General features: G+C 42.5%; 1 protein-coding gene, 1 long non-coding RNA gene and 16 other non-coding genes across 18 annotated transcripts in view; 10 read left to right on the top strand and 8 right to left on the bottom strand.

Moving 5' to 3' along the window:
• The window catches only part of LOC115057432 (protein NLRC3-like), a gene marked incomplete at its 5' end in the record, with an annotated part of 121,459 nt that overhangs the window by 20,177 nt on the left and 74,632 nt on the right, over positions 1 to 26,650 (bottom strand). The window lies entirely within an intron of this gene.
• On the bottom strand, positions 197 to 269 carry trnar-ucg (transfer RNA arginine (anticodon UCG)). Its single transcript has one exon. It is a non-coding gene; the product is annotated as a tRNA-Arg (tRNA).
• On the top strand, positions 416 to 488 carry trnaf-gaa (transfer RNA phenylalanine (anticodon GAA)). The gene has a single exon. It is a non-coding gene; the product is annotated as a tRNA-Phe (tRNA).
• trnac-gca (transfer RNA cysteine (anticodon GCA)) lies at positions 1,271 to 1,342 on the top strand. The gene has a single exon. It is a non-coding gene; the product is annotated as a tRNA-Cys (tRNA).
• On the top strand, positions 1,730 to 1,817 carry trnay-gua (transfer RNA tyrosine (anticodon GUA)). Its single transcript is given in 2 exon segments — positions 1,730 to 1,766; positions 1,782 to 1,817. It is a non-coding gene; the product is annotated as a tRNA-Tyr (tRNA).
• trnak-uuu (transfer RNA lysine (anticodon UUU)) lies at positions 2,636 to 2,708 on the bottom strand. Its single transcript has one exon. It is a non-coding gene; the product is annotated as a tRNA-Lys (tRNA).
• trnap-cgg (transfer RNA proline (anticodon CGG)) lies at positions 2,943 to 3,014 on the top strand. The gene has a single exon. It is a non-coding gene; the product is annotated as a tRNA-Pro (tRNA).
• Positions 4,716 to 4,826, bottom strand: trnal-uaa (transfer RNA leucine (anticodon UAA)). Its single transcript has 2 exons — positions 4,789 to 4,826; positions 4,716 to 4,761 (listed from the first exon to the last, which is right to left on the bottom strand). It is a non-coding gene; the product is annotated as a tRNA-Leu (tRNA).
• On the top strand, positions 5,239 to 5,310 carry trnaw-cca (transfer RNA tryptophan (anticodon CCA)). Its single transcript has one exon. It is a non-coding gene; the product is annotated as a tRNA-Trp (tRNA).
• On the top strand, positions 5,676 to 5,749 carry trnat-ugu (transfer RNA threonine (anticodon UGU)). Its single transcript has one exon. It is a non-coding gene; the product is annotated as a tRNA-Thr (tRNA).
• Positions 5,945 to 6,026, bottom strand: trnas-gcu (transfer RNA serine (anticodon GCU)). Its single transcript has one exon. It is a non-coding gene; the product is annotated as a tRNA-Ser (tRNA).
• trnat-cgu (transfer RNA threonine (anticodon CGU)) lies at positions 8,050 to 8,123 on the top strand. Its single transcript has one exon. It is a non-coding gene; the product is annotated as a tRNA-Thr (tRNA).
• Positions 9,707 to 9,780, bottom strand: trnai-aau (transfer RNA isoleucine (anticodon AAU)). Its single transcript has one exon. It is a non-coding gene; the product is annotated as a tRNA-Ile (tRNA).
• On the top strand, positions 10,063 to 10,135 carry trnar-ucg (transfer RNA arginine (anticodon UCG)). Its single transcript has one exon. It is a non-coding gene; the product is annotated as a tRNA-Arg (tRNA).
• trnaq-cug (transfer RNA glutamine (anticodon CUG)) lies at positions 13,448 to 13,519 on the top strand. Its single transcript has one exon. It is a non-coding gene; the product is annotated as a tRNA-Gln (tRNA).
• On the bottom strand, positions 15,494 to 15,575 carry trnas-uga (transfer RNA serine (anticodon UGA)). The gene has a single exon. It is a non-coding gene; the product is annotated as a tRNA-Ser (tRNA).
• Positions 17,022 to 17,094, bottom strand: trnak-uuu (transfer RNA lysine (anticodon UUU)). The gene has a single exon. It is a non-coding gene; the product is annotated as a tRNA-Lys (tRNA).
• Positions 23,652 to 24,755, top strand: LOC115053225 (uncharacterized). The gene is made up of 3 exons (XR_003841434.1): positions 23,652 to 23,712; positions 24,017 to 24,184; positions 24,701 to 24,755. It is a non-coding gene; the product is annotated as an uncharacterized LOC115053225 (long non-coding RNA).

Here is a 26,650-nt window from a genome sequence, read left to right as displayed (position 1 = left end):
GCAGTGGAGCAGTGGAAGAGTGCTGGGCCCAAAACCCACCTCTGCTGAGGCAGTGATGCAAATAACAAACTACATTGATCAACTTCCTGATTACTGCCACTACATGTTGATGTTACGACAGTTGCACTGCCCCTTTCCTCCACTTTGGTTTCACCAGAGCCATTAAACATGGTATAACCTGTAATACATAACTGTCCAACCACGAAGGGACTCGAACCCTCAGTCTTCTGATCCGAAGTCAGACGCCTTGTCCATTAGGCCACGTGGTCACTGGGCCACAGTCCCATTGTCAGAATTAGTCAGTTCTTTCTCTTGGCATGATAACACTGTGAGAGATGTGCATTTGAAGCCTTCACTGTGGGACTTTGGAGAAGTAGATGGTGAACAGAACATCCTGCATTAGTGAGCTCAGCCAGCCGAAATAGCTCAGCTGGGAGAGCGTTAGACTGAAGATCTAAAGGTCCCTGGTTCAATCCCGGGTTTCGGCATCGGAGGTGGTACCTGAGTGAGGTGCAAGCTCAGGTTTCTTTGACCTACATTTCCAATGTTCTCCCTCCTCTTTCAACCACACAATGAAATATTGTGAGGTTGGGTGCGTCACGCTGACTGGTTGTGTGTCCAAAAGGCTGTCAAACACATCTTTCTTCCATTTTCTCCTCCAAACATTTGTACACAGTTTTGAGATTTCCCATAATGTCATATGTGTGTCATTTTTGCAGTGAAGTATTTAATTAAATGTAAGTCGGCTATAAACGGAGTGTTGCGTTAGTGGCCACCATCACTTCAAGTAACCCAAATGGGAAAGATCTTTATCGACAGCATTGTTGTGCATTGTTGTGCTGGCGGTCTGTTCCCCTGAGGTTAGTCTGTGTTGTGCAGGGTGCGTAATTCAGGCATTTTTGTCTCCCTGTGAACAAAAGTTACAGAAGGCAGTGAAAGATGACACCAACACCAGGTGGGCTGAACTGAGAAACATCACAGACAAACAGAGCTTGTGTTTGCATGTGAAAACACGCAGTTTGACAGGGGGCACCCAGATTTGAACTGGGGACCTCTTGATCTGCAGTCAAATGCTCTAATGCTTTCAGTGAAACACTGAAATTCCCTTGACATGTAGACAACCTGGTTTGTCCACTCTTCACGTGTGAGGAAGTGCAAGTTTTGAGCCTGTGTGCGATCTAATCAGGCAGTCAGTCTCTTCTGACACACAACTGTGAGGAGCACAAGTGTTGACCGACACAGATGTAGTGATGGGCTGTGTGAATTTATGGGAGGTGTAGCTCAGTGGTAGAGCATTTGACTGCAGATCAAGAGGTCCCCAGTTCAAATCTGGGTGCCCCCTGCCAAACTGTGTGTTTTCACATGCAAAAGCAAACTCTGTTTCACTCTGATGTTTCTCAGTTCAGCCCACCTGGTGTTGGTGTCATCTTTCACTGCATTCTGTAACTTTTGTTCACAGGGAGACAAAAATGCCTGAATTACGCACCCTGCACAACACAGACTAACCTCAGGGGAACAGACTGCCAGCAAGGGCCCCTCCACACACCGGAGAAGCCGGAGCGCCCGGACACTCACACTCAGCTCACACTCAGCTGTGAACCGATCCAATGAGTGCTGTAGATCTCAGGCTGATGGTTTGAAATTCCAAAAAAAATCACCAACTGCTCTCCTCAACACAGCATGAACCACAAAATTACAGTATACACTGGTCCAAGAAAGCAGCTTCATCCCTTCGATAGCTCAGTTGGTAGAGCGGAGGACTGTAGAAGCTGGTCGTTGAAATCCTTAGGTCGCTGGTTCAAATCCGGCTCGAAGGAGAATATTTATTTTCTTTTTCTCTTGTCCAGATACTGCAGCCAGGTACACATCCATTTGAAGTGAATGTGAGAGTGTGACGTATGCATGTTAGTTGTTGATGCTGTTCTGTAAAAATCTGACGCCCCCAAATGTTTCCCCTGGCGTCAATTTCCGATGTGATGGGAGTTCGTCAGTCAGGTTCACCGTCCTTGGAAAATGGAAACAACCTGGTTTTGTCCACTCTATACATATGAGGAAATGCAATATCAAAGTAACCATCAAAGGAGATGCTGATTCTGTGATGTCACAAAGGTTCTAATGACATCACAGAGATCAAAGACTCCTCCCACTTTTTTGTCATGACCTCCACAGTAGAGTGCACTCTGTTAAAGAAGCTCAAAAGACAATCATGGTCCTGCCAGATACCTTTGAGTTCTGCAGACAGAAGCAACAACAAAGCTGGAACTATTTGGACTGAACCTGGTTTGTCTGGATTACCTCCCAGGTAGGCTTGGAGGTCTACCAGGTCCAATTCTCTCCAGATGTCCCCAAACACACGCTTCCCCTCCAGGTTTGTCATCTCCAGTATAATTCCCTCAAAAAGAGTTGGAAGCTGTGCTTAAAGCGAGCATTAACTTTTCTGTTTCCTCACCAGAGACTGGCAGCTGGACACACGTGTCAGGATGGCTCAGTGGTCTGAGGTGCCAGACTCAAGATCTTTCCTGCACAAATGGACCTTGAACATGAAAGACTCATGGTTTCATTATTTCATAGATCAGTGTCACCTATCACTGCTGTGGAGTCTATAATGTGAACCACTAAAGGGAAGAAGCTGCATCACCTGAACAGGGACTTGAACCCTGGACCCTCAGATTAAAAGTCTGATGCTCTACCGACTGAGCTACTCAGGCTTCTGATGGCTGCATTATTCAGATGAAATTAAATTAATTATTTCAGCTTGACTCATTGAACAAACAGCCCTGTCCCAGCAGGGGTTGATCCTGCAGGTCATCTCTCTCTCTCTCTCTGTTTCCTGAAGGCCTCTCTGCCATTTACTAATTGTAGTGTATGATCAATTCCCCCCAGATCAGTTTCCACCCCTGGAGAAAACATTTGACTACATTTTAAATGGCATAAATGTAAATGGCTTGTTGGTCTAGGGGTATGATTCTCGCTTCGGGTGCGAGAGGTCCCGGGTTCAAATCCCGGACGAGCCCATTGTCATGTTGCATAGCATGTTTATCCGACAGTAAAGGTGGAGTCAGAGACATATTAGAACATAACAACAGTGCAGGAGAAGGAAGGGAGTTGGTAGGTTTAGGCTTCTTCATTTTTAAATTGCAAAACTTGCTTAAACTCAACTCTCCTCCATTTAAACTCAAATCTGTGAAAAACTTGTGACCTGCCCAAACAAATTCAGCAAGGCCAAATCCCCCTCCCCCTCCTGAAACATACAAGTGTTCACCGACACAGACGTGGTTTCAGAGACAAACTGCAGAGAAACTGGCAGCACTGATGCTGAACAAACATTCAGAACAAAACACACACAAAAAAGTAATAATTAACAGCCTGTATGGAGTCTAAATGAAAAGAACATCAGATGGAGACTAAAAGTTGTCCCCCTGGGGTTCATATACCGGACGAGCCCTTCAGAACATGTTGCCATGGAAGTGCCTGAACATCGTGACTCTTCCCAGTTTCTCTCCTCTGAAAAGCAGTCAATCACTGAATTACCTTCTGCCAAACACAAGAAGAACAATGACATTACCATTTACCTCGCACAGATACTGCAGGTAAAAGCTGTAATACAGGAAGTGATGATTTCATCAGTTTGTTTCAGTGATGAGCAGGAACTCCACTGAGAGTGAAGCTCTGCTGGGGTTTGAATGCAGAATGTTCTGTTCAGTACTGCCAGTTTCTCTGCAGTCTGTCTCTCAGCGAACTTTTGTGCTCCTCAGAATTGTGTCCCACTTCCTCAAAGGTTTGAAGTGAAGTGAGTCTGAAGAGGTGCTGCCTTTGATCCATCACCTGATGATGTCACAATACTAAAAAACTGAGCAGACTGCTGTGGACTTCAGTGAAACAGTGAAAGGATTTCCACAACGAGCCGTTTGATAGTAGCTGCAGAATTTCATAAAGATGTTCTGTGGCTTAGCTGCTCACAGGGATGAAGCTCAGTGGTAGAGCGCTTGCTTTTTATGATTGAGGCCCCGGGTTCAATCCTGAGCATCTCCAGGATTTATAATGAAGTGTGTCTCTGAATGAATGAAGCCTGAGTAGCTCAGTTGGTAGAGCAACAGTATGGCATTGTTACTATTGTAATGATGTCATCTTCAAATATGACAGACTTTGATTAGTGACTGCTAAAGAGATGGTTTCGATCCATCGACCTGTGGGTTATGGGCCCAGCACGTTTCCGCTGCTGTAAACCACACCAGGTGGGACTCAGACCCACAATCCCTGGCTTAGGAAGCCAGTGCCTTATCCATCAGGCCACTGGGACACATATTTAATATTTCTGGTGAAACCAATGTAGAGGAAAAGGACAGCACAGCACAGCCGTAAACTGAAAATGTCACACACACAGAGGGCTGCTGTACCACCCCAGTGGAATCTATTTTTCATTAAGGATTTGTATTATGAAAAAAAATGCTGGTTTGGTTCGCAAGTGTTGTCAGATCTTGCTACAGTCTGCAGAGCCAAGCAGGATCTGACAGGAATCGTCCTACTAGTTGTCTATTCCTTTTTCTGGGAAGCTGAAAGGCAGATTGCAGTTTGTCCTACCCCCATTATTGGGGACGGGCTTTCCATCAGTGCAGCTCCCAAGTCTGCAGGACTTTGGGTTCCCCAGATATTGGGGTATGCTGTCCATTTCTCACCCCTTGATTTTATGCAGATTTTTCATTCACAAAAGGGCTTGTCAGGAGTGGGATTTGAACCCACGCCTCCATTCAGAGACCAGAATATCCTTCTGCACAGGAAGCAGCTTAACTTAAGTCTGGCGCCTTAGACCCCTCGGCCATCCTGACACGTGTCCAGCTGCCGCTCTTTGTATGGGAATTTACTTTACAACAACGGACCTACCACAAGCATGCCTCACCTGCTCGAAGACTCTTCACGACTTTTTAAGGATGTTCTGGTTTCTTGTTGTGAATGAAGATGAAGATGCACATAGAACTCCCATCACATCGGAATTTGACGCCAGGGGAAACATTTGGGGGCATCAGATTTTTACAGAACAGCATCAACAACTAACATGCATACGTCACACTCTCACATTCACTTCAAATGGATGTGTACCTTGCTGCAGTATCTGGACAAGAGAAAAAGAAAAAAAATGTTCTCCTTCGAGCCAGATTTGAGCCAGCAACCGAAAGATTTTAAGATTCCGTTCTACCAACTGAGCTATCTCAAGGTTGTCACAGTTTTGCAAATCTCTGCGACTCTGTGGCGCAATGGTAGCGCGTCTGACTCCAGATCAGAAGGTTGCGTGTTCAACTCACGTCAGGGTCAGATCATCTGTTTGCACCTTTTGGTAAACCCTCACATACTCTGTGGTGCAACAGGAAGTGTTTTTCTGATGATCCATTTCATTTCTTCACATCACAGACAATTTTAGAATTCCAGGAGGACTATTGGACTATCATTCACAAGACATTAGAGAACTTCATTCTCTGTTTGTTTTTCCACAGAGGAAGTGAAGTCACAGACCACATGATGTTTCTCTTTCCTGCTCCTCGTTAATATAGTGGACAGTATCTCTGCATTTTAAATGCATTTTAATTTTGTGTGTAGCAGAAGGAAATTTGGTGACCACTTTTCACAGGTGACAAAAATTGTTAAGAATCATAACTCTGCATATACATGTACTTCAGAGTGGTGCTGTTGCTTAGCTGGTCAAAGCGCCTGTCTTGTAAACAGGAGATCCTGGGTTCAAATCCCAGCAGTGCCTTGCGCGTAATGTTAAATGATATAGATATAACAGACATTGACATGTAGAAATGTTGCTACACCATCCTTGGAAAATGAGAACAACCTGTACTTGTCCACGCTACACGTGTGAAGAAATGCAAATTTTGAGCCTCTGTGCCATCTAATCAGGCAGTCTTTGCGTATTGTGGACTCACTTTGATGGGCAAATATGTACCGACGAGGATGGGATTCCAACCCACGCGTGCAGAGCACAATGGATTAGCAGTCCATCGCCTTAACCACTCAGCCACCTCGTCCTGTTAACGTTTACCTGAACATGTGGTCTGAAGACGGTCTGGTCTTTAGCCTGAGCAGTGTTTCTGCTTTGAGTGGCCTTTTTTTTTGATGAACATCTACCACTGATCTACATCTTCTTTGGACCTTTACCTAACCACAGAGGCTCTGAGCTGCTGCAGCAGGTGAAAAGAGAAACCATCTGATTCGAACCTGCGCGGGGAAACCCCAATGGATTTCTAATCCATCGCCTTAACCACTTGGCCACAACAACCATGCACAGCAATACTCCTGTGACTCAGCATTGTCCAGCCTGGATAGTTTTCTACTCAAAGGACAGGGCACCTTGTTGTTGTGAGGAAGCGCAGCTTTCAACCTTTGTGGAAGTGACACACAATTGTGATGAGCACAAGCGTTGACTGACACAGACGTGGTTTTAGAGAAAAACTGCAGAGAAACTGGCAGCACTGATGCTGAGCTGCTTAAAGTGTCTGTCTTATAAACAGGACATCCTGCATTCAAACCCCAGCAGTGCTTCACTCTCAGTTGAGTTTGCAGTGCATTTGCAGTGATATTTTTTTTTCACTGCAATTGCAGTGCATTTGCAGTGAACTTTTGCACTGCTTTTGCCATGGCAGACGATCTGTGATGTCAGATGATCTATGATGGCAGACGATCTGTGATGTCAGATGATCTATGATGTCAGAAGGTCTGTGAAGTCAGATGATTAAAAAGACATTTTATACTGAATTGAACCCTTAATTCTTAATTCTTAATTCTGATTCATTTGACTTTGTCTGTTGTTTCTGCATCGTTGTTCAGTCAGACCAACAGCAGGCTGCCATCCACAGTTCATCACTTTGATTTTCATTCCTTCTTCAAATCTTTATTTTTATCATTTGATATGTTTTGCTGGGTTTCAACTTTTAGCTACAGAAAGAACAAGAGCAGTCGCACCACTAATACAAGCATATTTAGATTATTATATTTGTATCTTTAGCTCAGATGTAGGTCCCCACTTCAGTAACTCAAAGTGATGGTAGCCACGGGTGGAACACTGTATTCATAAGAGCTTTAGATTTAAATAAACACTTCAAGATGTGTTGTCATGTGTTGTCTTTGTGTGTCTTTGTGTCCGATGCTTCACAGCTCACAGGCCAAAGTACGTGCTGGCTTTCATGGCTCACATGTACAGTGTGTCCCCGGCATCTCCATTGTTGATAATGAAGCACGTTGTCAGGAGAGACACGTCACAGGCTCCAGTGGAGCATTAATTGAGGGATCAGATTTTTGGAGAGCAGAACTCTTTCCTGTGCTTCAGATATACTGTTTGGTTCTGAGCTGATCATTAATAATCAATGAATGATCAATAATCTTCTCAGCTGTTCTGAATGGTGACAGTGAGGCAGCCTTTGTGTTTACATCTGAATCACATGTGATTTTGGAAATTCTTCAAAGCAGCTTCAAAGGAAGAGTTTCATTCTGGCAGTATTGTGACATCATCAGGTGATGTATGAAAGGCAGCAGCTCTTCAGACTCACATCACAATAAGTTTTGTGTCTTATTTGGCTCCATTTGGTGGAAGCTGTGAATCGCAGGATTCAGGGGGAATACATCCATACATACATCTTCACTGAAATAATGACACCTGTGAGAAAGCTCAAAGCTATGTCCAAAGGTTTGGAGGAGAACATTTCATGATTTGGCAGGAGTCATGACTTTGTGGGATACTTAGGATGAGGTATCTTCAGCATACAATGAACATTAGTCCCTTTACTGGTGGTAACCCTAACCCTTCAGATTATGAGACTGACGTGCTGCCTGCTGCACCAACGAGGGCTGGAACCCAGAGTAAGTAAAAGAGGGAGATGGAGGAGAGCTATCAGTGTTTCAGTATAAACGTACATCATACAGCCCTGACCACTGTTGTATCCAGGCAGAGCTGACTTTAAAACAATACAAAAAGAAACTCCACCCTTTTATCATCCAAACCAACTGTAGCATGCACATTACAATTCCATCATCACATCCTACAGCTAAGAGAGTGGTGCTGTGGCTTAGCTGGTCAACGCGCCTGTCTCGTAAACAGGAGATCCTGGGTTCAAATCCCAGCAGTGCCTAGTTGTTAATGTTAAGTATTGTTATGTTCATTTGCTATCAGAAGAGATTTAGAAGTGAAATGTCCTCTTTTTCAGCTGTTATGTTTAAACTGCAAAGTACTTTATGAACCAACATCAAAATGCTGGAAACGCCGTGCTGTCGGGTGGCGCCGGTGTGTGTGTGTGTCTTTGTGTGTATGTGAATTCATGCACATGAGTGGCATTTGACACTCAGGTCAGAGTGGGCCGTACAAACATAGGCATCACATTTGCAGCATCTCAGGCTTGTTTTGTTGTCTCTTTTCAGACCCAGGTAGGCTTGGATGTCTACCAGGTCCAACTCTCCAGATGAAACTGCAGAGAAACTTGCAGTGCTGATGCTGAGCTGCTTAAAGTGTCTGTCTTATAAACAGGACATTCTGCATCCAAACCCCAGCAGTGCTTCACTCTCGGTGGAGTTCCTGCTCATCACTTCCTGTATTACAGCTTTTGCTTGCAGTTTCTGGACAAAGCAAAGTGGTTGTTGCTGTGTTGAGCAGATGGAAATTTGGTGATTGACCGCTTTTCATAGGAGACAAACTTTGGGAAGAGTCATGATGGTCAGGAACTGATAATGGCGACATAATACCAAGGGCTCGTCTGGGAGTTGAACTCCCTCTCACACCCGAAGCAAGAATCATACCCCTAGAGCAACAAGCCTTTTACAACAGGATAATTTCCGGTTCGATTCCCGGTCAGGGAAAGCCTTTTTGTATTGAAAAATCCAGGTGATTGACGCCATAACATATAAATGTCCCATGTGGTCTAGTGGTCAGGATTCCTGGTTTTAACCCAGGCGGCCCGGGTTCAACTCCCGGTATGGGAATTTGCTTTACAACAATGGACCTACCACGAGCATGTCCTGTTACTTTGATGAACGTCTACCACTGATCTACATCCTCTTTGGACCTTTACCTAACCACAGAGGCAGCTGCAGAAAAGAGAAATCATCTGATGAAGCCTTCTCTCTCAAAATAACCCCAGGGGGGTTATATCTGCACGTATTCTCTGAAGATTCGGCTCTCCTCGACTGGACTCGGCTTTTTTTTTTCGACCGAAGAGAGAATAATAAAATGAAAGAATATCTTTGTTATCCACAGAATAAAAGCACAAATGACTGAACATCCAGATATTTAAAATGGCATTCAAAGTTATTTTAATCCAGCATTACTGCCATCATTTTATCTGAACATAAAGTCCGTTATGTCCGTTTAATGCTAACATGCAATGGAAAACGCCATAGACCGGCTAACGGGATTAGCATCCGTACCGCGATCATTTTAAAGAGTCAATGAATTTATTTCGACTCAAACATGGCAGTGTTACTAAAGTAAGACGGGACAAATGTAACACTCAGAATCGGATCAATGAAAACACTCCAAATGACGTCACCACATTCAGCAAGCAATACTTCAGAACAGAGAAAAATCTGGTGACTACGTCACACTTCCACTAAATTATTGCCGGAAAATTGCTTTTTAAGACAGAAAAGTACATTTGTCAGAGCGGACAATTTTTCGATTTAAACATTGTGATAATCATTTCCTGTGTCACATCTGTGCTTGTGGCCAGTATGGGGATTGAACCCATGACCTTGGCGTTATTAGCACCACACTCTAACCAGCTGAGCTAACCGGCCTGTGCGAAAGCGTTTTTTTTTTTTGGCTTATTTTCACAAATCAATTTTAAAGAATTACATAGCCTATCGTAGCTCAAAGCTTGAGTTAGCTTGAGAGTGGTTAAGGCGATGGACTAGAATTCCAGAATTCCATTAGTGGCTGAGCCCACTAATGCAGGATGTTCTGTTCACCATCCACTTCTCCAAAGTCCCACAGTGAAGGCTTCAAATGCACATCTCTCACAGTGTTATCATGCCAAGAGAAAGAACTGACTGATTCTGACAACGAGACCATGGCCCAGTGACCACGTGGCCTAATGGACAGGGCGTCTGACTTCGGATCAGAAGACTGAGGGTTCGAGTCCCTTCGTGGTTGGAAAGTTATGTATTACAGGTTATACCATATTTAATGGTTCTGGTGAAACCAAAGTGGAGGAAAGGGGCAGTGCAACTGTCGTAACATCAACATGTAGTGGCAGTGATCAGCAAGTTGATCAATGTAGAATGTACTTTGTTATTTGCATCACTGCCTCAGCAGAGGTGGGTTTTGGGCCCAGCACTCTTCCACTGCTGCTTCACACTCAGCTGTGAACCGATCCAAAGAGTGCTGTCGTTCTCAGGCTGATGGTGCTGAAAGGAGCATCTGCAAAATCCTCCAGATACTGACCTGGAACCCCTCCTCACCACGGCTTCCCAAAATAATTTTAGTAAGAGTTTGGTGTAGACCTGCTCTATATGTACTTGACGTAACTTCATTATGATGTTAGTTAAAAAAAGTTAAAAAAAGAGGCCAAAACATTAGGAGTTTGCTTTTAAGTGGACTTCAATGGCTGTTGTTTTGTCATCACATGTACACTTGTGTTCACTTTGGTAATTTGGTAGGATGACTACACAGGATAAATTGCTCCAAGCTGAGTGGATAGTTGAGAGATCAGGGTGTTGCACAAGATAAGTACTTCCTGTGCTTCATTATCAACGCTGGAGATGACGGGGACCGCAGGGCCTCATACAGACAAAGCATGCACTCTACCACTGAGCTACATCCCCTGCATGGTGCACAATGCCAGCTGTTATGTTATGAATGACAGATGAATGACAGTGTGAAGTTTGCTGTCTGGTTGTGTTACTTGAAGGATCTTGACAAGACACTTGCCACAGTGAAGACGCCAGCTGAAGCCGTAACATAATGTCACATCAACGGCGTGGCCATTTGACTGCAGGTCAAGAGGTCCCCAGTTCAAATCTGGGTGTCCCCTGCCAAACCTGCATGTTTTCATACGCAAGCATGAACTCTGTTTGTCTGTGATGTTTCTCATTTCAGCCCACCTGGTGTTGGTATCGTCTTTCACTGGCTTCTGTAACTTTCGTTCACAGGGAGATGAAAAATGCTGATAGACCTCCAAAAGCAGATTAGTTTTCATTGACAAGAAACAAACTGGCAGTGGTGGTTAATGTTAGCTTTGATAGGACAGTGTCAGCTACACAGTGTATTGCAGTCAGCTGTGTATGAGGCAGCTGAGCTGCAGACCTGTCAGGGGGCATCACCTGCCTGGTGAACACATGGCACCAGGATCCACTGTGTCAAGTCAAAGTCAGTGGAATGACAAAACTGTGTCCAAACATTTGGAGGAGAGAATGGAAGAAAGAGCTCTGACACACCACCAAAGCACATCCAGAAGGATACTGAGATAGGACTTTCAGAAGGTGAACCAAGTCCCAACCTCAGAGACAGTCCCAGCAGCTCCAATGATCCTCAGCAAACTGAAGGTCTGGTCTGTTATCTGCAGGCAGCTGGTCTGGTTTTATACCGGAGCTGCTCTCTGCTCTGATTACACTGATTAACATCAGCTGAGGTCCAATCAGAACCTGAGTCCAGATGGAGCGTTCAGGTTCGGTCTGACTTTTCTTGTGTTAAATTGCTTTTAATTATTTTGTTTTATTTTTATTGTGCATATTTTAAAAAGTACTGAGACTTCCACCTGCAGTCTACCGGCTACACTGGTTGGAAAATCAAGTCAAAGTGTGTTGAAGTCTATGGGGTTTCATACAAACAGAGTAAAAGGTATCACGTTCTGAGATGCTGCATGTGGTTAGTATGGGGATCGAACCCATGACCTTGGCGTTACCAGCACCACACTCTAACCATTGCAGTTAGCTGTGTATGAGGCAGCTGAGCTGCAGACCGTTTGGTGTGTGTCACCTGCCTGGTGAACACATGGCACCAGGATCCACCGTGGAAGAAGGCCAGCTGGCAGAGGCAGAGTTCTGCTGGGTAACTTTGGGTCTATAAAGCTATTTAATCACCCAACGTGGGGCTCAAACCCACAACCCTGAGATTTAGACTCTCATGCTCTACCGACTGAACTAGCCAGGTTGCTACAGTTGTGTGTCACTTCCTCAACTGTTTGAAGTGATGTGTGAGTCTGAAGAGCTGCTGCCTTTGATGCATCGCCTGATGATGTCATGATACTCACAGAATGAAACTTTTCCTTTGAAGCTGCTTTGAAGAATTTCCAAAATCACATGTGATTCAGATGTAAACACAAAGGCTGCCCCACTGTCACCATTCAGAACAGCTGAGAAGATTATTGATACTAATACATGCTAATAACGCCAAGGTCATGGGTTTAATCCCCGTACTGGCCAGCTACAAAGTCCTTGAAGTCATTCAGGAGTTCCTAACAGAAAAACGTTTTTGCTGACACAGTCACAAGGTTAACCCATGTAGCAGCCACCTGGGTGAAAACAGCAGCTGGTGTTTGCTCATGATGACTCCATGCAGGGCTTTAATGGTTACTTTATGTGTGGGTGTTTTTGAATGTCAGATCTTTGTAGTGGGTTTGAATCCTGCCTGTCCATGTTGGTCCTTCTTGAACATTCTCTAAATATCCTTGGAACCTGTTTAAGGTTAATTCAAAGTTTATCTGGACCGACTGTATCTGCTTTCAAAGCTGTTGTCAGATCTTTCTGTTTTTTCTACACAACTCCAATACCAGTTAGTCAGCAAAATATGATGAGCCAAGTCCACTGTGACAAATAACAAAGGAAAATAAACTGTCACATTAATGTCCTGAATGTGCTGTGTGTAAATAATGAGGTTCATCAAAACAAAGTCAGAACCAGAGCTCAGGCTGTTGGTACACAAACAAAGAAAGGCATACTTGTGGATTCACAAGATTATCCCTCCTCCCACTTTTTCTCATGACCGCCACCATAGAGTGCTGCCTGCTGCAATAATGCTGCCTTTAATAGAAGTTTAGGAACATTTGATGAAAGAATACATTTTGATGATGATCCTGTTTTTCACTCAGGCGGCTGTTTGCCACTGTTGGCAGAGGGCATTCCTCCTTCCTACTGTCGCTGTGGCTGTGTCCTGTTTCTCCAGCATGCTGAGGCTGGGGCCACACCGACACCGATTGGCTGACGAATTTTGGACTTTGTGAACATGATTGTTGCTTCCAACATTCCTCCAACACTTTCCTGGACAATCCTTCTGCAGCTGGCACTCAGGTCGCAGTCTCCCCTGGAGGCGTGGGTTCGAATCCCACTTCTGACAGAAACCACTTTTCTTTCACCTCTACTGCTGTGAGGTGTGTTTGGGGACAAAGGTATTTTGGTCGACTTTTGACCGCCCACACTTTTCAAAGACTAAAATTCCTTTCACATCTATCTCGGCACACACCTGCAGGGTTCCATGGTGTAATGGTTAGCACTCTGGACTCTGAATCCAGCGATCTGAGTTCAAATCTCGGTGGAACCTGAATCTTACCAGTGAAACACTGAAATTCCCTTGACATGTAGACAACCTGGTTTGTCCACTCTTCACGTGTGAGGAAGTGCAAGTTTTGAGCCTGTGTGCGATCTAATCAGGCAGTCAGTCTCTTCTGACACACAACTGTGAGGAGCACAAGCGTTGACCGACGTGGTTTCAGAGACAGACTGAAAGTGATAAATGACATTCAGCCAGTGTGTTGGAATAGCAGTCCCATCTGGGGTGGCGCAGCGGAAGTGCAAGTAGCTGACCATCATGACTCTTACAAGACAGGTGCTTTGACCAGCTAAGCCACAGCAGCACTGCAACATTCATCTATATACAGAGGATCTGGTGATGGAAGTGTAATGTGTATACAGTTGAGGTTGATGGTAAAGTGGTTTGTGAACCTGTTTGACTGCAGATGTGCATTTTCATTTGGACTCCAGGAAGAGTAGCTGCTGCCTCAGTGACAGCTAACGGGGATCCTAACAAGCGATAAACAATAAACAGACATTTCCAATCATCATCAAACTGGATTTTTTTTTTAAATGGCTTATGGTCTACAGACGTCTCCCATGACACTGGAGCCTGACAGCTAAATCAATTATCTGTCTGATGAAACCTTCTGGATGAGATGAGGACATTGATAATGCTGCCTGTCCTCACTAGCTCCTCCTCTGTGGTGACCCCCAAACAGGACACAACCTCAGTATCATGACAAGTCAGCAGCAGGCTGCAACATGAACAGACCAAAGTGAGGTGAATGTGCATTCTATGTTGGAGGTCATGAGAAAAAATGGGAGGAGTCTTTGATGTCATTGTGGCATTAGAGGTGTTATGCCCTGTCATAACACCCTGATAAAAGAAGAAATGGCCAGACGAGCCATTCGGTCTCACCAGTTGTTTAACTACTGAGCCATTTGCATCAAAACATACTGTAGGGTGACATTTCTTGGATTGGGTCTTGTACACATGCATTTGTGTTTGATTCCAGTCATGACTCATCAGTTTTCTTTTGTTTTGCTTTACGCAGAGTGGCCAAATTTGGACTTAGCTCAGGATCTCCAAAGTCAATCAGCTTCTCTCCCTGTGATGCCCGCCATATATTTGGTTCCATCCTGCCCTCACTGAGTTCTTTGGCTATCTGCACACACAACTATCCAGACATGAATCGCTTTGAGTTGCCAGCGTACAGGGGAGTCATCACTGTTTTTAAGATTGAGCACCATTGGACTGTTGATTTTGGGCTCTCACATCTGTCACATTTAATGTCAAGAATCATGATTAACTCAAAGGTTGTTAAAAGTGCGTTTTCCCAACGCTTAGCTACATTGCTTTGGAAGAACGTGGGGAATTAGCTCAAATGGTAGAGCGCTCGCTTAGCATTCTCCATACGACTAGCTCTTTGTTGGAAGTGAAGCCAAGTGACTTCAACATCCCAAAAGCCAACAGCGGTTTCGTTTGGACTGTTTTCACCAACAGAGTTGTTGGCTCCACTGGGCAGGTGAGATGACAATTGGGCTGCTTGTAAATATTGTCAGCAATGTTACAGAACAAACTAAAAGCAAATTGTCCAAAAAAAGATTTATCTCAGCTTATTCCCCACACTGTTTCAAACGTGTAACTTGTAACTTGGCAGTATATCATGTTTGGGGTTTGGATATGTTACTCTCACATAGGATGCTGCCGTGGTGATGGTACCTGTGTAAATCAGAAGTAAAGGACTAATCCAATCCTTCTATCCTTGTTTCTACACACATAGATTGCCGAAAGTGACACTGCTTCCGCACAACAATAAGCTTGTGGGTTCAGTTCCCGGCCTGGAGCTGCATGTAGGGTGGAGCCAGGTGATCAGAATGAGGATGCAACTTTAAGGAGGAGATTGGAGTCAAGGCAGTAACTCCAACAGTTCATCCAATATGACCAGGACTGTGGCAGCGAAACAAAGAAGCATGACACCGGAACGTGACAACAACAAACCGTTGTTGGCAGGATTTGAACCTGCGCGGGGAAACCCCAATGGATTTCAAGTCCATCGCCTTAACCACTCGGCCACAACAACCATGCACACTAATGCCAGCATTACTCAGCATTTTCCAGCCTAGACATCTGGAGAGAATTGGACCTTTTGTTAACAGGGAGACAAAAAATGCCTGAATTAGCTGATTAGTTTTCATTGACAAGAAACAAACTGGCAGTGGTGGGATTAAAACCTCCGAAGAGACTGGAGCCTTAATCCAGCGCCTTGGACCGCTCGGCCACACTACCACTGGATGGATGTCTAAATTCATGCTGGATTTTCACCACCGACAGTGAAGGATTCAAATCCAGTTCAGTCCAAATAGTTCCAGTTTTGTTGTTGCTTCTGTCGGCAGAACTCAAAGGTAGGACCATGATTGCCTTTTGAGCTTCATGAACAGAGTGCACTCTACCGTGGAGGTCATGACAAAAAAGTCGGAGAAGTCTTTGATCTCTTTGATGTCATTAGAACCTTTGTGACATCACAGAATCAGCATCTCCTTTGCTGGTTACTGATGGGTTTTTTTTTTTTTTTATTAACCTCATTATTTACACACAGCACACAGGCTTTAGTGTTTTAAGTTCTAACTCCTTTATTATGAAACAGTCAAATTCCAATTTTATGTGCCTTTTCAACATTGCATAGTGCATGAATGAGTGCAACACTGAATTGTTTAATTAAATCCAAAACTGTTATGAACCAACTTGTGCTCCAGTTTTTAACCTGATGCAGCTGTAGGTGGATCCCCTCCAATAAGACAATGACGTTTGGTTCCCAGTGTCATTCAACTTTGTTATGATTTGGTGGTATATGAATAAATATAGCGAATAGTAGAAGTATATACTATATACTGTATATAGTATAAATAGAGCGAGCGTCTCCCTTCGACAGCTCAGTTGGTAGAGCGGAGGACTGTAGAGACTTACAGCTGAAATCCTAAGGTACCACTATACCACCATTGCATGCAAATGGTCAAACTCACAGTCCTTTTTAATGAAGCTGGTTATGGGAACTCACACGTGGCTGGATCAACCCAATGTTGCACCAGTGGCCACCATCACTTTGAGTTACCAATGTGGGATGAAGCCTCACAACAGTGTTGCACTTTGCTGAGCTAAAGATGCAAATAAATATATCTAAATTGGCTGTATTTTGAAATGCTTGTGTGGTGTGACTCCTCTTGTTCTTTCTGTAGCTCAAAGTGTTAAGGAGTTGAAACGCAGCAAAACGTATTTTATGATAAAAATAAAGATTTGAAGAAGGAATGAAAATAAAAGTGATGAACTGTGGATGGCAGCCTACTGACTTTAGTTCTTTGGAGCTGCGGCAACAGGAGAACAAGATAAGGCCAGAATAAGGAGCTTAAAACTCCACCTCCACCATAGAGTGCACACTGTTAATGAAGCTCAAAACACAAATGTGGGCATGCCAGATACCTTTGAGTTCTGCTGACAGAAGCAACTCTAGTGTCAACCACTGAAGCTGCATAATCTGAGCAGGGACTTTAACCCTGGACCCTCAGATTAAAAGTCTGATGCTCTACCGACTGAGCTACTCAGGCTTCTGACTGGTGCATAATTGCATAATTGCATTGGTGCAGCCAGGGGTTGATACTGCAGGTCATCAAGAGTGTTAAAGGAACTGAGGTTCTAGTCCCAACCACTAACTTTTAATTATTAACTATGTTCGCACATATAAAAAAATTTTGATGTCCATAAAAAAGAAAGAATGTACGCACATATAAAGCAAAAATGATCTCAGGTCATGGCCAATGCTGAGCTGTTGCTTATGCTTGAGGCTGCTGTCATCATGGCAATGAAATATGGAAGGGCAGCGGGTTGCTGACCCCTGCCCTAATCTAAGTGATTCCCATGTATTCTTCATTGTGAGACAATGTCAGCTGTGCTTCTACCCATCGTGGTTCACCAGTGGTTGACACATCATGTCTCTGTGGCCCAATTGGTCAGCACATTTGGCTGTTAACTGAAAGGATGGCTGTTTGAACCCACTCAGGGACATACTTTGTTTAATTCACTAGTATTATCGCGGAAGACTGGAGGATGCACTTTTGGCGCCATCAGCCTGAGATCTACAGCACTCATTGGATCAGTTCACAGCTGAGCGTGAAGCAGCAGGGACGAGGATCAGCACTTCTAAATCTGTGTCAAAATCGCAGTCCTTTTCGGACCAACATGGAGAGCAATGTTGGTCAGCTGCATTTGCGGTTACAGGCTGTTGTGACATGTTCAAACAGAAGGCTGTGGTGCAGCCTGAAAATGTATATTATTGTTTTTATTATTTGTTATTTTGTGTTGTGCCTAGGATTGTGTATCGCATTTCCTTTTATCCTGTCTCAATCTAGAAGGGATGTTCTTTACTGTGGATTGACTTAAGAACAATTACTGAAGGAAGAGGTGTGACAATGGCTTAATTTAAGGGGGCTTTTATTAATTAATAAAAACGGGCTCAACGTGGTAACATAAAGGTATGTTATTTTCAGGTGTAGTGGACTCTGGCTGGCAGAAATGAGATCCAGGACATCACGTATGTTGTGACACCCATGAATGTGTGATCACGTTATATGGTCTAATCGTTTCAGCTTTGATGTGTTTATTGTGACAGCAGAGCCTTTTTTCAGTTAATTTTCAGGTAATGGATGTTTGGAGTTTGATGACACTGGTATTCAACTCTCTTCAGTGCAACAGAAGCACACAGGACCTTTTGTCTGTCTCATCATTTTTCTGTTCTTTGCAGGTTAGTATCTGGTAAAGTCACACATATAAATCAGCGAGGTTGTGTATATGTACAGCTCCGATGTGTTTTATTTGTCAAGAGGTTTATGTTGTTTCTTTTAAGCTTAATTTCGTCAGAATCTCACTTCTATAAGGGAGTTAGCTTAGCTTAGCATCGTTGTAATAACGGTGTTTTGAGGTGTTTATTTTAAGGCTCTGACTGTTAATTCCATAATGTTATGAGAATGTGAGTTTGTCTGATTTATGTAATGCTTCTGCATCTATTTGGTAGTATTGCCGAGCGGTCCAAGGCGCTGGATTTAGGCTCCAGTCTCTTCAGAGGTGTGGGTTTGAATCCTACCACTGCCAGGTGACCCCGCTCTGCGGTACAATATTGAAGTGTTTAAATAAATCTAAAAGAGTTATGAACCAAGTTGTGCTCCAGCGGCCACCATTACTTTGAGTTACCAAAGTGGAAAAGATCCTTCTTGACAACAGTGTTGCGCTTTGCTTACATCTGATCTACAAATACAATAATCTAAATGGGCTTTTATTTTAAAATGCTTCCATGGTGCGACTGCTCTTCTTCTTTCTGGAGCAAAAAGTTAAAGATTTGAAACCCAGCAAAACATTTTTCATGATAAACATAAAGATTTGAAGAAGGAATGAAAATAAAAGTGATGAACTGTGGATGGCAGCCTGCTGTTGGTCTGACTGAACAACGATGCAGAAACCTTTACCTTGTTGTTTACCTTGTTGCCAGTGAAAGATGATACTAACAACAGGTGGGCTGAAATGAGAAACATCACAGTGGAACAGAGCTTGTGCTTGCATATGAATCAGCTTAAACCAACATGAAACTTGCTGAGGTTTAGAGTAATTACAGCTGCTGGTCATTGAGTCTCTGTTTGTTTGGCTGTTAACTGAAAGGATGGTGGTTCATCCCACCCAGGGAAGAAACTTTAATTTATTCACATTCTTGGGCCACATATGTTTTTATTTTTTGCATGGATTAATATATTTTATTTTATTTTGCCATTTATGAACATTTTATATGAATATTACTGAACAAAGTTGGTCTTAAATGATCAATAAGCTCCTCAGCTGCTCTGAATGGTGACAGTGGGGCAGCCTTTGTGTTTACATATGAATCACATGTGATTTTGGAAATTCTTCAAAGCAGCTTCAAAGGAAGAGTTTCATTCTGTGAGTACTGTGACATCATCAGGTGATGTATCAAAGGCAGCAGCTCTTCAGACTCACACATCACTTTAAACCTTTGAGGAAGTGACACACAACTGTGAGGAGCACAAGAGTTCACCGACACACGTGATTTCAGAGAAAGACTGCAGAGAAACTGTCAGTACTGATGCTGAGCTGCTTAAAGTGTCTGTCTTGTAAACAGGACATCCTGCATTCACCCAGCAGAGCTTCACTCTGCTCATCATGTCTCTGTGGCACAATCGCTCAGCGTTTTCGGCTGTTAACCGAAAGTATGGTGGTTTCTGCTGCAGGTGGGGAATGAGTCCTTGTATCAAGTGAAGGAGTTCAAGTATCTCAGGTCTTGTTCATGAGTGATGGAACTCTGTTGCTTAGCCACGAAGGCCAGCAGGTGCTTTGGCCTGCTCAGAGTCTCTGTGTTGGATGTGAGCTGCTGAAATCTCTGAACACCATGACACAGATAATATCAGTCTGATGTGTCATCTGTAATCCAGATGTTGTCAGCAACAAACAGATGTTCCTGACAGAAGCTGTGCTGATTCACTTCAGCCACCACATGAGCCTCTTTCTCAGGAGCACACACAGAAAAAATAAGATTTTCTATTCCAACAATAAATGTGATGTCCTCGTGTATGAATGAATGTTTCACTGATGCAGATTTTTACAGAACATCAACAACGAGGCTGTGTGACGTCACTGGAGATCAAAGGCATTTCCTGTCTTTCATTGATCTCCCGCGCGACACAGATGCATACACACTCTCACGTTCTCTTCAAATGGATGAGCGCATGCGCACAAAGATAGAAACGTCCCTGGACTAACGTGACCAATTCAGAATGGGTAAAATTCGGGACATGTCAGAAAAACAGCAAAACAGTGGCCGGTCACTGACACACTGTGTACATAATTTAATGCAAACTTTCATAAACCATGGTCTGAACTAGTTCATTTTAAAATTTGTAAACTGAACTATTAGCTAGTTAATGTAGAAAGGGAACTTTTCCAACACTGTCTGACTGCACTGCAACGTCTCATCACTCCTTCTCGCGGCTGTGACTTCCGCTCTTTTCATCATCGGAGGGAGCTGGCTGCAGGAGGACTCAACCATCAGATCAGTTTTTAATGTTTTATCAGGAAATAACTCCAGACTCTACTCTAGTTGGATTTTTTTGGGACAATCAGGGCAGGATTCGGGATTTAGGACAACTGCTTTAATTTCGAGACTGTCCCGATTTTTTTTTTTTTTTTTTTTGGGACGTCTGGTCACTTTAGCTGTTACATGTTTAAAAATGAAGGAGGGAAATTGAAATATGTCACAGTTACACTAACAACACAGGATGCAAGCACACAACAGAGAGAACACACACACCCACACAGGGCTATATGCCTCCTGTAACCGCAGCAGCTGAATGTGAAAGTGTTCAGAGTTCAGCCTCCATTTTGAAGCTGTCGGAGCAGAAGCAGGGAAACTGAAGGCTGAGGCCGGTGAGTGTTAACATTATTATTATTTCACTGTCAGTTTGTCCCTGTGGACTGTGGAGGGACGAAGACTCACAGTGGACTTCTGTAACACTGAGACACTGAGACATGGAGGTCAGAGTTCACTTTGACGAACAGAGAAAAACTCCAGCTGAGCTGAGAACAGACCGTAATGTCTGATAGTATCAAAGGATGAAGGATCTACCTGATACAGAAAGTTCAGAGCTGCTAAGTGTTTTGATCAACAACTTTTGAAAACCTATTACTTAGGAATTATTATTTACAAATTTTATTTGAAAACTGACAGTTTGATGCTCATATCTGAGACCATGATGATCATTTTCAACCAGCGACCTTCTCAGATATATAAAGAAGAGTAACTAACTGAGATGGGCTGCTGAAGAGTTGAAGAACATGACAAAAAAAGTGATAGAATATATTTTTTTCTAATAAGAATGAATTATAATTCTATCCTGAGTAAATGTCACTGTACACTTTAATAATTATAATGATGATAAGGATCTTTATAGGAATAAACAGAAACCTGCATGATCTACATCAGTCAGATTATTATTCTGTGTGATTGGGATAGATCATCAAGTGTAGAGAGCAGCAGGGTCCCCTCTCCTCCTCCAGCAGCATCGCACACTAATGTTGTGAGCAGTAATGCATTTCTAGGCAACAGATTTAAATCAGACTGCTTCTTTTTTATTTCCCCGACAATCTGTCATCCAGGACTAACAGTGTTCTCTTCTAAAGTTACTTTCTGCCATTCACCTTGTTTCATTTAGGTCAGAACTTGGGCTTTCAAAAAATGAGTGTTTTCTTTTGTCAGTTTGATCAATCATTGTTTCCTCTTCAGTAAAATTGAGCTTCTTCTAATTTGCGTACTTATTCTACAATAAAATTTTTCCGAAAGGAAAATGCTAAACTAAATGCAAACCAGGCAGTTGAGGGTGTGTTGGTTTCACCATCTAGTGGACAGATAGTAGAACTTCATCATATCCTGTTTGTTTCTCAGAAAATTAGTTGAGTAATGAGTAACGAGCAGCTACATATTTTCTGAACACACAAAGCTGGAATGTGTGTAAATCAACCTGAAGTGAGTTCAGCAGGTGAGAATCTGTATATTTCTGATCAACAGGATCACTGTGATCACATTGTACTTGTTGATTTAGAATTTTATGTTACTTTTGGCAGCAGTTTGATTATAATCTGAGTTTATTGATGGAGGTTCCTCAGAACTGGTCAGCTCTCTAAGAGGCCTCTGAACTCAGTTTGACTTCAGTTTCCTCGGTTCATTTGTCTTCCAATACATTTAGAAACAATAAGAAACAAAGGCAGCACTTTAATATGACCAGTTTGTTCAGCACAAACAGTTTGATTTCTCCACACTGTGACTGATTTAGTGTGAAATGTTCCCACATTGTTTATCACCATCTAGTGGACAGATAGTAGAACTTCATCACATCATGTTTGTTTCCTGAGGAAGATATTTTTTATTGTTTATCACTTTAATCCATGAGAAGACTGATTGAAAACATGTAATATTCAAGGTCTGTGTCTCCTGAAAAAATTGATTCAGTTCTGTTGCTTTTTAATAACAAAACTAAAAGACATGGAAGTTGAGAGTTTTTCAAACTGGAGACAGTAGAGAAGAAGGTGATGATGAAAAGAGATGTTGGTTTAAAGTTGAAGCAAACAAAAAAAAAACACACAAAAGACAAAAAACTAAGAAACACTTGCGACTGCACATTTATGTTTTGTCTTGTTTTTGCATCATTTTCCTCTTTATTATATGATATTGTCCTCTTTGACAGTTACAAACCTTTGTGAATAGCAGAAATTAGAATTCAATATTGAAATGATAAAAAAATCCAGATTTCTGATGGCTCCATCTGTTGGTTAAACTCAGAATTATATAGTTGTTGTTGTTGGCTCTGAATGATTTGTTCACTGCTGACTGTTGATTGTACATTTTGAGTATCTTTCAGACACAGTGAAGCCATTGAAGGTTTAAAGCAGCACTCCTTGTTTTAATTGTTGTGAATCATTTGAGGCAAAACGGAAATCTATAAATTGTCAAGTTGTTTGCCCAATAACGTGACATGAATTAAATCACAGCAACACATCCTACAGTCAGTCATCTAGTGGACAGAGAGAAGAAGCACCATCAGACCTGAGATACATTTCTCTGAAACTTGCCGATCACTGACAGATCAGACTGGTTTAGTTGTAACTGTTATTTTTTATATATATAAATATATATATATATATATATAAAAATAATCATTATATAATCATTATATATACATCATTAAAATTGTAGACCTCGAAATGTGCCAAGCTATGGTGATCATAACTGTGTCAAGGTTCAATAATTAAGTAAATGGTGATCTGAGTTTGTTTGAAATTTAGTGTTAATGCCAATGTATAACATTGAAGATTGGTATTAACATGAATCAGGAATGTTCTCTGTTTATAACACAATCTGACTGAAATCAACACAGAGAGAGAAAAGTCAAACAGTTTGTTGTTGTGAGTAAAAGTCTTAAGTTAATGACGTATTAGTGACAGTAATGCTGATTGTGTCCTGTGATATAAATCCTGTTGTAATGAAGCTTTTTGTTGTGTTTGTGTGAAGGTGGAGGCTCAGCTATGAATCAGTGTGAGGACAGAGAGGAGGGAGCCCCTCCCTCTAAAACCACTCTGTGTGGGGAACATGAGAGTCAGACCAAAGCTCAGAGGTGAGATGAGGATCTCTAACTGTCCATCTGTCAGAGCTCAGCACTCAGATCACTGCTCCATCATTATTCACTCTCACTGACACTTAGAGTTTTTACTCCTGAACCTTCACTGCTGCTGGTTTTGTTTTTTGCCAATATAGAAAATACATAAATTAAGATGAAAAATAAATCACACAATAAAATATTCTTGGTGACTTGTGGTAATACAAATGAAAGCTGGACTATATTATTTTAATTTAAACAGATCATGTTATGCTGTGTCTTGTTTGTTATTTATTTTAATTAAAATTTTGGTTTTGTCTAGCAACCAGAAGTCAAGACCAGATTCACCTGAACTGAGCTGTGTGTCCATGAAGAGTGATTGGTCTATGGATCATCCTATTCTCTTTAAGGATGGACAACAGTCTGCTGTATCCAGAAGTGTGTCCATGAAGAGTGATCAGTCTATGGATGACTTTATCAAAGAAAAAAGGTAAAATCTGATCATTCACATCTAAACCCACTCTGTGTGGGGAACATGAGAGTCAGACCAAAGCTCAGAGGTGAGATGAGGATCTCTAACTGTCCATCTGTCAGAGCTCAGCACTCAGATCACTTTTACTGCTGCTGTTTAGTTTGTCCTTGTCTCCATTGGAACTCAACCAGGATGTGGAGATTCGTTCAGTCATATTCACCAGTCCATCACAGGGCCAACACACAGAGACAGACAGAGACAAACAATCTGTCACACTCAGACATACAGACATGGCTGTTGTGAGGTAACAGCACTAACCATAATGCTGCTGTGCCGCCTGCATGTAGAGAGATATTTCTTCTTCTTCTTCGTCTTCTTCTTATTATCATTATTGTTGACTTGCACATGTCAGTAACACTCGATGCAAAATACTTCACTTTCGTGAAAGCTGGACTTGGCTGATTTATTTTAAACTGATAATTTTCTGCCCATTTATTTGGTTAATACTTTTAATGTCAACTCTGTTTCTTCTAGCAACCAGAAGTCAAGACTGGATTCTCCTGAACTGAGCTGTGTGTCCATGAAGAGTGATCAGTCTCTGGATCGTCCAATTCACTTTAAGGGAGGACAACAGTCTGCTGTATCCAGCTGCGTCTCCATGAAGAGTGATCAGTCTGTGGATGACTTTATCAAAGAAAAAAGGTAAAAGCTGATCATTTGTTGTTGTTTGACTCATTAAAGGTATCAAAGCTTGTCTATCAGTTTCTCTGCTGTTCATAGAAAACTCCTGGAACAAACTGTGTGTTTGTGTCTTTTCTCCTCAGAGTTCAGTCTGACAAACATCATCACACAGACCTGGACTCCATATTTATGGTGTGTAAATGTTCATCCAGTGACTACAACAGACACCAACAAAGACTTGAGTTTGAAGCTGCACTCTTTAGACCAGTAGAGCTTTACTCTGTGACAGACAGGAGTTGAATTGGGATTGAACAGGTTTGGGGTGGGAGAGAGTGGGAGAGGACTGGGAGTTGTAGTTCACCACAGAGCAATAATCCATCAGCCTCAACAGATATGTTCTGTATGAATATGGTCTGTTGGAGACTTTTACAAAACATTTCTGTTCCTTCTTGTTCATCTACAGTGAATCTTAAAGAAAGGTTTGTTATTTAGTTGTTTTCCAGATAATTTGAGCTGTGACTTAATAACAAAGACCAAAGTTAATCAGATTCAGTCCTGGACCTCCATGGACTCTGTCTCTACAGGGTTTAAAGATGGAATAATTCATCAGTGAACGAGTTCAGGTGGTCTGATCCATCTTCAGCCACAGTCACAGTTAATACCCTGAATTTTCACTTCCTGAGTTGATGTGTTGAAGGGCTGTATCAGTTTGGTCTTCATGTGATGATCTGGATCTCTGTGTTGTCAGAATCTAAAGTCAAACTTAGTAAGTTACACCAGTGAAGTTAGTTTAGTGAAGTCAGCAGGTCTGAATCTTTCTGTGTAGCTCTGGAAAGAGACGTGGCAGCAGATGATACAGCAGCAGCTAAAGTTGAACTCTGCTGACTGATGATCTGATGCTTTGATCCATCAGTTTATACTGAGAGTGAACTTTACACAGGATGTTATTGTGTTCCAGCTGCTGGAGGAGAACATCGTCTGTTTTGTGAAGAACGAGCTGAAGAAAATCAAAACGAGTCTGAGTCCAGATTACCCACAATTCATCAAGAATGAGGATGATGAGGTGGATGAAGAGCAGAGGAGGAGCAGAGAGGCATTTCTGAAGATCACAGTGAACTTCCTGAGGAGGATGAAGCAGGAGGAGCTGGCTAACTGTCTGCAGAGCAGTAAGAGGATCTAACATGATGGATCAATTAGACATTTACTAAAGTCTGAGGAGACGGAGAGAAATATGATCATATTCTTATTCCTTAGGAGAAGTAAATATCAACCTTGTAGTAATTTTTTTTCATCTTTTATTTATTTATTTTTTGTTTATTCAGGAAGTCCTGCTCGAGTGTGTCAGCATAAACTCAAATCTTCCCTGAAGAAGAAGTTCCAGTGTGTGTTTGAGGGGATCTCTAAAGCAGGAAACCCAACCCTTCTGAATCAGATCTACACAGAGCTCTACATCACAGAGGGAGGGACTGGAGAGGTCAATGAGGAACATGAGGTCAGACAGATTGAAACAGCATCCAGGAAACAGGACAGAGCAGAAACAAGCATCAGACAAGAAGACATCTTTAAACCCCCACCTGGAAGAGACCAACCAATCAGAACAGTGATGACAAAGGGAGTGGCTGGCATTGGGAAAACCGTCTTAACACAGAAGTTCACTCTGGACTGGGCTGAAGACAAAGCCAACCAGGACATAGAGTTCACATTCCCCTTCACCTTCAGAGAGCTGAATGTGCTGAAAGAGAAGAAGTTCAGCTTGGTGGAACTTGTTCATCTCTTCTTCACTGAAACCAAAGAAGCAGGAAT

The sequence above is a fragment of the Echeneis naucrates genome, chromosome 2 (genome assembly GCF_900963305.1).
Source record: "Echeneis naucrates chromosome 2, fEcheNa1.1, whole genome shotgun sequence".
NCBI lineage: Eukaryota > Metazoa > Chordata > Actinopteri > Carangiformes > Echeneidae > Echeneis > Echeneis naucrates.
Note: the sequence above shows the minus strand (reverse complement) of the source record. Positions and strands in the feature narration are given on the sequence as shown.